Source organism: Ovis aries, chromosome 2, assembly GCF_016772045.2.
Source record: "Ovis aries strain OAR_USU_Benz2616 breed Rambouillet chromosome 2, ARS-UI_Ramb_v3.0, whole genome shotgun sequence".
Classification (NCBI taxonomy): domain Eukaryota; kingdom Metazoa; phylum Chordata; class Mammalia; order Artiodactyla; family Bovidae; genus Ovis; species Ovis aries.
This window is the reverse complement of record NC_056055.1, coordinates 183994970-184007538: the sequence shown is the minus strand read 5'-3', so window position 1 is coordinate 184007538 and position 12569 is coordinate 183994970.

Here is a 12569-nt window from a genome sequence, read left to right as displayed (position 1 = left end):
ACATGGGCTACTTACAATAAGTGAGGTGTGAGCTGCTGGCCCTTTACCTCATCCTCCTTCTCCTGCTCCCGCCCTCTCCCTGCAGTCTGAAGGGGACAATCCCCCTCCATACCCCGACCCTGCCCCGACCCTGACTCACACGTCGGGTGGTATGGTTGTGGTTTCCACATAGCACTTTGCTGGTACAGAGAAGTGAAGGGCAAAGGCTTCTCGGAGTGGGATTCTGAGAAGAGCTGGGGATAGTACATGGAAGCGGGTCATATGAAAAGAGACCCAAAGAACCAAGGCTGTTTTCCTGAAGCCTGGAGACCCTCTGTTCACATGTATTAGGAATCCACTTAGCCAGCAGGTTTGGAACTTTGAGGAAGAATACATTCAAACATTTTCAAGTCCTCTCTGGGTGTCAAATCCCACCGTCCATTTTCCAGACAAGAAAACTGAGGGTCCAGTGTGATCCCCACACAGGCAGAGTCAGGATAGGAACTTGATGCTTTGGCCCTGCATTACGGCTTGTATTTGTTTTGACTGTGGGTTAAATCTACACGAGTTCAGAGACAGGTTCGGAGGGAGCATGGGCATGGGCATACCAATTGCCATTTTGGTAATTCCCCTGCCTTCCTTCTTTTCATCTGCTGGATCCTCACTTGCTGTGTGGGGCAAAGCTTGGTAAGAGGGTAAGGGGGCAAGCTGTAGGCAAGGAGACTTCAGAGCCCCTGAAATCACACCTCAAACATTTCCCAATCCGTCATATTGTCTGAGCTCCACAATATTAATGATTTCATTGCAAGGTGGGCTGGGGAATCTGAGATAGTTTGATTCTAGAGACAAGGCTACTGTGTTGATAAATTCAGAAGTTGGGGCTGAGAGATGGGGCAGTGGGATCCGGTGGAGAGAGCGCTGGACTAGAGGACAGGAGTCCTGGGTTCCCGCCAGATTCTGCTACCAGCTATTGTCTGAACTTTGCTAAGGGACTTCACTTGACTGATGTTTAGCTTCCTAATCAGTAAAATAAATACCTTTTTTATTCCAAGTGTTGCCTTTGCTCTGCCAAAGCCTTTTCATTTTCTCTAGTCCTACCTGTCTATTTTTGCTTTGGTTGCCTGTACTTTTGGTGTCACAGCAAAAAAATCATTGTCAAGATCAATGTTAAGAAACTTTCCCCCTATGTTGAGTGTCAAATCTTATGTTTATGTCTTTAACTCATTTCTGCGTTGATTTTTTGTGTATGGAGCAAGAGAGAGGCTCAATTTAATTCTTTTGGATGTAGATACTCAATCTTCCCCAAGTCTTCCCTCTTCCTTTATTAGAGACTATTCTTTCCCCATTGTGTATTCTTGACACCCTTGTTGGAAATCAGCTGGCTGTATCCCTGTGGGTTTATTTCTGGAGGTTTTATTCTGTTCCATTGGTCTCTGTGTTCATCTTACAATCTGTGTAACATGAGAAAATATTTCCAAATCATTTATCTGGTAAGGGGTTAATATCCAAAATATATTTGCAGAAAACTTCTACAACTCAATAGCAAAATAGCAAATCACCTGATTAAAAAGTGGGAAAAGGCCATTTTCCCAGTGAAGAGAGACGTTCAACCAGGTAGATGAAAAGGTACTTAAGATTACTAACGATCAGGGAAATGCATATCAAAACCACCATAAGCTCTCACCTCATACCTGATGGGGTATCTGTCAGAATGGCTATTATATAAAAACAATAAGAACAATAACAAAAGATAACAAGTTTTGGTGAGGATGTGGAGAAATTGGAGCTCTTGTAAGGTGAGATTCCATTTCCAGTTGATAAGGATATAAAATGGTGCCAACCACTATGGAGGTTCTCAAAAAATCAAAAATAGAACTACTATATAATATAGAAATTGTACTTCACTTTATTATGCTTTACAGATATTGAGGGGTTTTTTTTAATATAAATTGAAGGTTTGTGGCAGCCTTGCATGGAGCAAGTCTATGGGTACAATTTTCTGAGCAGCATTTGCTTGCTTTCCTGTGTCTAGAATTTGGTAATTTTACAAATATTTGAAACTGCTTCATTATTCTTATATTTGTTGTGAGGTCTGTGATCAGGTCTTTGATACTACTCAAATGATGGCTAGCATTTTAAGCAAAAATTATTTTTTAATTGAGGTATGTACATTTTTTAGATATAATGTTGTTACACACTTAATAGACTACAGTCTACTGTAAACATAATTTTATATCCACTGGGGAGCCAAAAAATTCATGTGTCTCAGTTTATTGTAGTGGTCTGGAGCCAAACCAGAAACATCTCTGAGGTATGCCTGTATTGGGTTTCCCTGGTGGCTCGGATGGTAAAGAATGCGTGTATATATATATATATATATATATATATATATATATATATATATATAAATTGAAATCAGGATATTGAAGCGATCTATGCATTCCCATGTTCATTGCTGTATTATTCACAACAGCCAAGACTTGGGAACAAAAACTCATGTGTTTGTTGACAGATGAATGGATAAAGATATTGTGGTCTATACATGCAGTGGCATATTGTTGTCGTTAGTCATGTCTGATTCTTTGTGACCCCATGGACTGTAGCCCACCAGGCTTCTCTGCTCATGGGGTTCTCCAGGCAAGAATCCTGGAGAGGGTTGTCATTTCTTTCTCCAGGAGATAGTCCCAACCTAGGGATTGAACCCACGTATCCTGCATTGGCAGGCAAATTCTTCACCACTCGGTCACCAAGGAAGCCCACAATGGAATATTATTTAGCCTTAAAAAGGAAGGAAATTCTACCATTTGCAAAAATAGATGAATCTGGAAGAGATTATGCTAATTGAAATGTCAGTCACAGAAAGACGAAAGCTGTATAATTCCACTTATATGTGGAATCTAAAATAGCCAAATTCATGTTGCTACTCAGTCACTCAGTCATATCCAACTCTCTGTGTCCCATGAAGACCAGGCTTCCCTGTCCTTCACTATCTCCCAGAGTTTGCTCAAACTCATGTTCATTGAGTTGATGACGCCATCCAACCATCTCATCCTCTATTGCCCCTTTCTCCTCCTGCCCTCAATCTTTCCCAGCACCAGGGTCTGTTCCAATGAGTCAAACTAGTAGAAGCAGAGAATAGAATGGTGATTTTTTGGGGTTGGATGGAGGAGAAAATGGCAAGTTGCTATTCAATTGGTATAAAGGTTTAAATATGCACAGTGAATAAGTTCTAGAGATTTGTTGTATAATATAGTGCCTATTGTTAACAATATGGTGTTGTACATTTAATTAAAAACTTAACAGGGGCAGATCTCATAATAATTCTTAGCACAAAAATTAAAAACAAGACAAAAGAAAACGTTGGAGGTGATGGATATATTTATTTCCACGATTATGGTGATAGTATCACAAGCGTACACATATGTCTAAGCTCATCAGATTGTATACACTGAATGTGTACTTCTTTTTGGTTTGAAATTCTTTTGTACTTTTGTACTTCTTTTTGGTATGAATTCTACCTCAATAAAGCTGTTAAAAACAAGCAAAAAAGATTTTGAAACTTTCTGTTAGACACTAGACATTGTTAGTTGCCTATTAAATGACCATCAGCTTTTTTCCTCTTTGCTTGTCTTCTGGATAGAGGCTAAAAAAATCAGGTCCTCTCTTTCCCAGTCTTCCTTGTAGTGAGGGATAGTCATGTGACCCAGTCCTGGCCAGTGAGATATAAGAGAGAAGTCTGGAACACCTGGAAAAAGTTGTTCCTTCTTACTAAAAGGACAGAAGTTCCAGATGAGAAGCCACTTCTCCACACACTCCCTTACTTGCTACTTGTGACATGACTGAGTGAGGATGTAATTCCTGGAGCTGTAGCAACCACCTTGTGATCATGCTGCTGCTGCTGCTGCTAAGTCACTTCAGTCGTGTCCGACTCTGTGCGACGCCATAGATGGCAGCCCACCAGGCTCCCCCGTCCCTGGGATTCTCCAGGCAAGAACACTGGAGTGGGTTGCCATTTCCTTCTCCAATGCATGAATTGAAAAGTGAAAGTGAAGTCGCTCAGTCATGTCCAACTCTTCGCAACCCCATGGACTGCAGCCCACCAGGCTCCTCCATCCATGGGAGTTTCCAGGCAAGAGTACTGGAGTGGGGTGCCATTGCCTTCTCTGATCTTGCAGTCATGAGGTAAGACCAAAAGAAAGAACCCAAGACACTGAGGTTGTATAACAGAGAGCTAGGTCCTTAACATTATTGAGCTGCTGATCCAACCTTAGCACCACAGTCTCAATATTTCCTGTCACAGAGATTTTTAAGTGCCTTTATTATTTAAGCTATTCTTAGGCAGGTGTCACAGCTACAGTCAAACATATCATGATACACTAACATCTTACAATTCTGTAACATGTATGATCCACTTACAGATGCCAGCTAAAGTCCCTGGGAATGATGAATGACTGTTCTGTTAGTACCACTCTTCATCTTTGGCCTCTTCACCTGGCTTCCTCCTGTCCTTCATGAAAGACATTCCTTTCTTAGAGAAGCCTCTGCACCCACCCTGTATACTGGGAAGGCTGTCCTTGCTCTTGCCATTTGCCTTTACCTGAGTTGTGCATTGCAGTTACCTGGGCACCTGCTCATCTTCCTCACTGAACTATGAGCTCCTGCAGGGCAGAGGCCTTCTCTTCTTCATACACACATCTTTAACATCTTGGAAAGCTAATAAGGTCTCCTAAGGCTGTGAGTGGCAAAACCACATATCAAACTAGCTTAGAGAAGAGACATTGAGCAGGAGGAGGTAAGGCACAAACTTAAATGAACAGTTGAATAGTCAAATAAACGGCCCCAGGAACACTTGGAATCAGGAGTTCAGCTGCCTCCAATATTCACTCCTTGTGTGTCTCTCTTTTTCCCTCTTTCTCTGTCATTTTTGCTTCTCTCTATGTGTTTACTTCGTTAACGTTCGTTGCTTCCTCCACGTGGTGGGAGACACTGGCACTCAGTTTTGGGGCCTCTGGTCACAGAACGTTTGCCTCTGGAGAGGGACTGACTTTCTCAGTTCCGTCTTGAAAAATTCCCTGGGGACGAATCTTAGCCACCAGGGTGGATGGGGTCATGTAGGCACAGGGTGGCTGCTCCTGCGGTCCCAATGTCTGCACTAAGGGGAAGACAAGTTACCCCACAGGAGAGTGAATTCCCAAGTGGGACAGTGGTGGTACCAGCAGACACAATAAAGGGCTTCCATTGCATCTAAGGTAGTCCCTCAGAGAAGGGACTGAGCAGCTGGTCCACGGAGGCCGTGATCAACAGGGTCTTCTGGATGCAGAGCAGCCTCTACGCATAGGGGAGGGGCTGGAGCAGGAAACCGCAGGGTGAGCATCTTGTCCCCTCCCTCCAGCTTCCCAGGCACACTCCTAGCATCCAGTGCCCAGCTTCCTCTGAGGAGAAGGACCACCTCCCAGGGAACCAGGACCTCAGAAGGGTTCCCTGTAGGGAAGAGTAGGGGTACAAGGGAGGAAGTCTGGACAGGAAGTGGAGAAGAAATGGGAAAGAAATTGGGAGGGGAGAGGAAGTCAGAAAAGGTGGGGGAGAGGAAAGGAAGGGAGGAGTGACAGGAGACGAAAGTGCAAGGGCCCAAAGGAGAGAAAAGGAAACAGTGGAGAGGAGAGAAAAGGCAGGAAGCGACCACTGTCTGAGCTCCTGGGCACCAGGCCCTTTGATGCCCCCTTCATCTGTCTGATGGCTTTTCAGGAAGACACAGGCACCCACCTCAAGGAGGAGAAAGTGAGGGTTTAGAAGCATCACAGCTTTCCCTGTGTCCCCTTCTTGGCACTTGACCTGTCACGAGGATATTGAGAGCGGGAGCTGTCTTTACTATTCATCTCTTCAATTTCAGCACTAAGCACAAGGCCTGACACATCATAGGCATCTGAGAACTCTCGTGGATGAATGAATGGTGAGCGACGCAGAAGCATCTTAGTTTAATCATCGTTGTATAGCAGCCAGCTTTTGCTAGGCAGTTCCTGTGTGCCAAGTACTTTACTTCATTTTGCTTTTTCCACCTCAGCAGTGTGGGGAACATTGGTATCCCCCCATTCTTCAGACAAGGGCATGGAGACTCAGAGAGGTAACTCACCCAGGGTCATGTGGCTAGGAAGAAGCAAAGGCAGAATTTGAACCCAGGTCTCCTCCTCTGGGCACTAAGCACCTTGGCCATCTCCCCTCTAGATGCCAACCCCTCAGGGGTGGGGAAAGGACTTTCTCAGGCTGAGCTCTGTTGGTCTACCTCCCTGTGGCTGCTGCAGGGACACGTCTGGGTTACTGCTTGCCGGACAGAGCAGGTGGGCTCTGAGACAGTTTCTAGAGGAGGCATGGGGTAGTAGGGGGTTGTCAGCACTCTCTGAGCAACACCTCAAGAGGTTGGTGGGGGTGCATGATCCGTTGGAGGCTGGCTGACTTTTTCCGTTGGTCATGGAACCTCTACCTGAGTGCCCACTGGTACCTAAGTGACCCTGGGAAAGGATTTTGGTTTTTCCTTTCCCCACTTCCCTTGGAGAATGAAGCCCTCATCCTATTAACCCTACCATTCGGTTAGTGAAAAACATGAATCAGATAGCAGCCCTTCTGCACCCACTGACAACTCCAGCCTTCACTGAAGGACTCCTCCTACACATATGGGAGGTAGGATGCCATCTCAGTGGTAGGGAGAAGCTGGCTGTATATTGCGGTGGGAAGACCCTGGGAAACCCTCTTCAGTGGTTTTTTAGAGAAAGTCACTCAGGTACTCCAGCCTGGCACCAGTTCATAGACCTGGGGACCCCTCTACTCACCCACCCACTGGAAGAGTGAGTCCTAAACAGGGTGCCACATGGGAATCACCCAAGCTTCTTGAACTCTAGTACTTGTCTCCAAGAGGAGGCTCTTGTTCATCCATGTTAGTCTCAATGTGTATGGCTGATCTTTAAGTTAATTTCCTTTTCTGTTTCTTTCCCCTGGTCCTGGGGAGAAACAGTCAAAAATCTCATCGTAAATGAGGTTTTTCACATAAGTGGGATTATCATTTTGAACCTGGAGTCAGCATACAAACCAGAAGTGCTCATTGCCTTGATGGAGGGGCCACCAGTGAATCATCGGGGAAGGTGGAAAGAGCAGGAATCTGTGGACAGGCTGCGTGGGAAGGGTGAGCTGGAGCACTGTGTAGAGTTGTCCCATTCCAAAAGGGCAGGAGTGTTTCTCCGTCACATTGCTTCTTCCCTTTATCCAAGTGTAGAAGTGGCTGCCACTTTTCTCAGCAAACCAGCTTGGGCCCCCTGCCCTGTATCAGGAGGTGGTAGCATCTGCTGTGGGTGGCTTTCTTCATGCCTCTCTCTGGTGTTAGAATTCTGGGTGTAAGGAGGACTGTGGGATAGGCTGTATGTGTAAAGATGAGGGTCAAGGCTGAAGGAGGGGAGACACAAGGAAAAGTTTTGTAGAAAACCCCATTGGAAGGTCTAAGAAGGATTTTAGAGGTAGGATAGACTTAGACAAAACAAGGACATTCTATGTGGGAGTAATCCAACAGCTCCCACCAACCCCATTGTCCTAGACTTTGGAGGGAAGATAATTCACATATCGCCGCTGCTGCTGCTGCTAAGTCACTTCAGTTGTGTCCGACTCTGTGCGACCCCATGGACAGCAGCCAACCAGGCTTCCCCGTCCCTGGGATTCTCCAGGCCAGAACACTGGAGTGGGTTGCCATTTCCTTCTCCACATATCACTAGTCCTGTATCAATTCTCTGCTATGGGAAAAGCTTTCTCTATGTTAGGCTCTGATGGACAGGATATGAATGAGACCTTGTCATTACCCATTCATCCACCCATTCAGGCTATATCACGTATTGATGTTGGTCTTACTAAACCAACCCAGATGCTGGAGTCTCCATGATGAAGGTTCTAGTCCTCAACTCTAGATGCAGAAACAGACGAGTCAAAAGTGCAGTGTGGGAGAGCAACAGTGGAGGGCATGATGGGTGCCAGGATGAGGGAAAAGATGAGGACAGATTAGATAAGAGGGAGGTGAGGGAACTGGGAGGAGACACCTCCCTAAAAGAGATGCTGTTTGAGTTGAGAATTGAAGACAAAAGTAACAGTAAGCAAGGAGTGTCTCAGGCAGGAGAAAAAGCATGAGCTGGACTCTTGAGGCACTATTGCTTGAATTGAATCCTGGTTCCAGGACATTTCTACATGTGACTGGGCAAGTGACCCTTTTGTGCCTCATTTTTCCTTCTTGCAAATGGGCATCATAATTGATACCCAGCTTTTAGGGTTATGGGCACTAGTGGCAAAAAAAAAAAAAAAAAAACCACCTGTCAATGCAGGAGACAAGAGAGACACAGGTTTGATTCCAGGGTCAAGAAGATCCCTTGGATAAGGGAATGGCAACCCACTCCAGTATTCTTGCCTAGAGAACCCTGTGGATAGAGGAGTCTGATGGGCTATAGTCCAAAGGGTCGCAAATAGACACCACAGAAATGAATTAGCACAAATGCACAAGTGTTAAACACATCAGCAGAGTACTGTGTTGGACTCATGGTTTGCTATGATGCTTACTAGTATTGGTCATGGGACAGTGTGGCCAGTTTGGGGAATTGAAGTAGTTCCAGTAGGCAATAGCATGGGTTGGGGCAAGATCGCAGGCTAAGATGGGACTGGAGAATAAGCAAGCAATCTGCTGGAGTTGTCCTTTCTCCTATGGAGAGGAGGGGGAACCAGCAGAGTTTTCTTTGAAGAGCTTGATAGATTTGTAAGCAAGAAAATGACATTCTCCTTAAGGGGATCATGAACACAGGAGACAAAGACCACAACAACAATATGATAAGTGAAAAGTGATTCAGGTCCAAAGAGCCGTGACAATCCAGAGGTAGGTGCATGCAGAGAAGGCGTCACAGCAAGGGCACTGGAGCTGGGGTCCGGACCATGTTGAATTATTCAATTTAAGAATCCCCTTGTCGGAGATGGCACATTCTGCTTTGCAGACTGCTGTCACTTACCTGATCTCAATAACTGCAGAGAAAGGCTACCTGAGAAGGGTTTATATCACTATGGTGCAGCTTTGACATCCTGATCCCGGGTCATTGGCTGGGCACTGAGAGAACTAGCACTGATGTCAGGTGTCACCCTGGTCTCTGATTCTGCACCTATCACTGAGAAAGGGGACTGAGCTTGAGGGCAGGCAAGCCCGGTCGCGGGGAGCAGACTAGCAGCCCCTGGACAGAGTGCAGGGTGATGCTGGAACTGAAGCCATTCCTGGGTCACAGGGAATTTAAACTTGAGAATCCTGGATGGGAGTGTTTGTCCTGGCTGGGAGTGTTTGTGCACAGGGAGTGGGGCCTGAGAGAGAAGCAGGAATCAACAGAGAGGGGCTGAATTACAGACATGGATTGGTCCCATGATTGGGAGGAGAGATACTGAGGAGGAGAAATTGAGTAGCAGCTGTAAGAGGGACTCTAGGTCATCACAGCATTTTCTGCCCTGTTCCTGGGCTCTTCCTTCTCAGAAGAAATGAAAAGAGAGAGGAGGGGAAGCTCCAGAGGGATGTGTGGGCCAGGTGTGCTCACTGCGGCCTATAGCCTGGGGCCAGGCGCCAGCAGGTAATTACAGAAATAGGGAGCAAGTGCCTGGAAATGTAAAGCAACTTCACGTTGTCATTATCTATACTTGCAGTCAGGGGGCTCATCTTATTGAAAGGAGTATTGGCCAGTTTGGATACTGTTGGATTCTATGCTAAGTCACTGTCTTAGTCTGTTAGGGCTGCTGTAAGAGAATATCACAGGTTGTGGCTTACAAGCAACAGAAACTTACTTTTTGTAGTTCTGGGGGCTGGGAAATCAAGATAAAGGCATCAGCAGATTTGGTGTCTGGTGAAGGCCCATTTTTTGGTTCATAGATAACTATATTTTCACTGTTTCCTTACATTGTGGAAGGAACAGGGAGCTCTCTGGGTCTTTTTTTTTTTAAATAAGGGCACTAATCTTATTAATGAGGACTCCATCCTCATGACCTAATTACATTCCAAAGGTCCCTTCTCCAAATGCCATCACATTTGGCATGAGAATTTAACATACAAGTTTGGGGATGGGGGACACAAGCATTCCGTCTCTGGCAGTGACCGAGCCACACACAGCATGTGCTGCATGCTTGTCACACACGGCAGGGACACACTGGCCTTTGTCACAGGAAGCTGGGAGAGTTTAGGTTCTGCAGGATGAACAGGGGGTAGGTTAAGTCTGGTTGTTCTAATATGCTGTTGGGAGAACTAGAGTGAAGTGTAATGGGAAATCTTCATCTGTGCTTTTGTTTGTTAAAACGAGGGATGGTTAACTTTGAACTGGTAGGTCACAGATTGTAAACTGGTGGCCCATCAGCCAACTATGGCCCTTGGACGTTTTTGCTTGGCCTACATGTGCAGTTTCCCATACTGTTAAGAAAAATTGAATCACATGTCAACTAATTTCACAAAATTTGGATGTTGCTTTTATGAAAAATCAGCTTACCTGGCAAACCTGGGCCATACTTCTGCTTGTCCCCAGTTGGCTGATGCTAAGTAGCGCCTGCCCCCTAGACGGGGCATGTGGCCCTCAATTCTCATCTGACCCTCTGCTCAGACCTGGCCAGTTTCACTAATTTATGTAGTCAGGCCTGGTCTCTGTAGGCTTTTTGATATGCTTAAGTCAATTCAATTTGATTCATTGAAAATTTAATCAGGTGTCTATTATGTGACTAGTACTGGATAACTTTTTAAAAAAATTAGATACTTATTGTATTTTGTGGAGGGTAAAAAAGTTTTTTTTAAAGATATTCTCTCATGCAAAGAGAATGACACCTTGATAGGAGGGAGGTTGTAGACATGAGATGCAGCAAGAGTCCCAAGCCAAAAGGTATACGGTTGGTGAGCAACAGATACTTCCAAGAAAGGAACAATTACTTGTTTGAGTTCCTTACACTCATATGACACAATACCTTTTCAAAACCTTTCATGCACAGGTCTTGCTTTGATGAACCCTGGTGAGATAGGTAGGACATGAATTAGTCCTTTTAATTATGTACAAGAATTAGTACTAAGGGAGGTACTGAGGCCAAGCAATGTCTTGGCCAGGTCTACCATCAAGGCTTAGAGTCTAAGCCAGGCCTCTGCATTCCAATCCAGTGCTCTTTCAAACCAAGCCAGGTGTCTGGGGATGGATTCTACTGCCAGCAAGGAAGGCTCATGTGGTTTGGAGACTCTGGTTGAATGATGATTTCAATATGGAAGAATCATCCCGCCAAGAATAATTCATCAAAGAGTGAATCAGTTCAGAAAAGGACACACCCAAACCATGTCATCACGTGGGGAATGAGTTCTCATCTTTCAGTGCAAGTCATGCCTTATGAAGTTTTAGAGAAGCCATTTGGCCTGGCCCATTTCCTGCATTGTGAAGTCATAGGTTTATTTGATGATTTGGGCTGGAGTCGTTGCTGGAGACATCCCAGTTTCCTTAACCATAGAGAGATCTGTAGAGTGGAGGCAGTGTCGGCTGAGCATCTAAGGCAATGCACAAGGACTGCGTGAGCCAAGTCTCCAAGGCAGCTATCTTCTCTCTCTAGCCCCAGTTTTCCTACCCAGCTTCTGAGTAGCTCATTTTGCCTCTGAGTCCAGCCTGGGTGGTATCCACCAGGCTTCTGCTTCCCTGTGGGGAGATAGGAGGGGATGTGGAGAGGATGCTCCAGAGACATCTCTCCAGCTTCAGTTCAGTTCAGTTCAGTTGCTCAGTCATGTCTGACTCTTTGCGATCCCATGAATCTCAGCACACCAGGCCTCCCTGTTCATCACCAACTCCTGGGGTTTACCCAAACTCATGTCCATTGAGTCGGTTATGCCATCCAGCCATCTCATCGTCTGTCATCCCTTTCTCCTCCTGCCCCCCGTCCCTCCCATCCTCAGGGTCTTTTCCAATGAGTCAACTCTTCGCGTGAGGTCGCCAAAGTACTGGAATTTCAGCTTTAGCATCAGTCCTTCCAATGAACAGCCAGGACTGATCTCCTTTAGGATGGACTGGTTGGATCTTCTTGCAGTCCAAGGGACTCTCAACAGTCTTCTCCAACACCACAGTTCAAAAGCATCAATTCTTCAGTGCTCAGCTTTCTTCACAGTCTAACTCTCACATCCATACATGACTACTGGAAAAACCATAGCCTTAACTAGACAGACCTTTGTTCCAAGGAGTAAGCGTCTTTTAATTTCATGGCTGCAATCACCATCTGCAGTGATTTTGGAACCCAAAAAAGAAAGTCTGAGACTGTTTCCACTGTGATTCCAGAGAAATCTAACGGCTACGTGGTCAAGATGCCAGAATGTGTAAAGCAAGGTGTAGAGGATAATCCATGTAGCAAAAGAGGTTATTTTGTCAGTGCTCACTACAAATGAGTACAGTTAGTTACTTTGCTTGTGCATGATCTTAATTCAGTTTTAAATAAATCTGGAGTTATCTGACTCCAAGACTCGTATTTCCCACCCACTACCCTCCAGACCTCACTGTGTGTCCTCTGATTGACAATGGAGGTTCAAGGACATTTGTCCC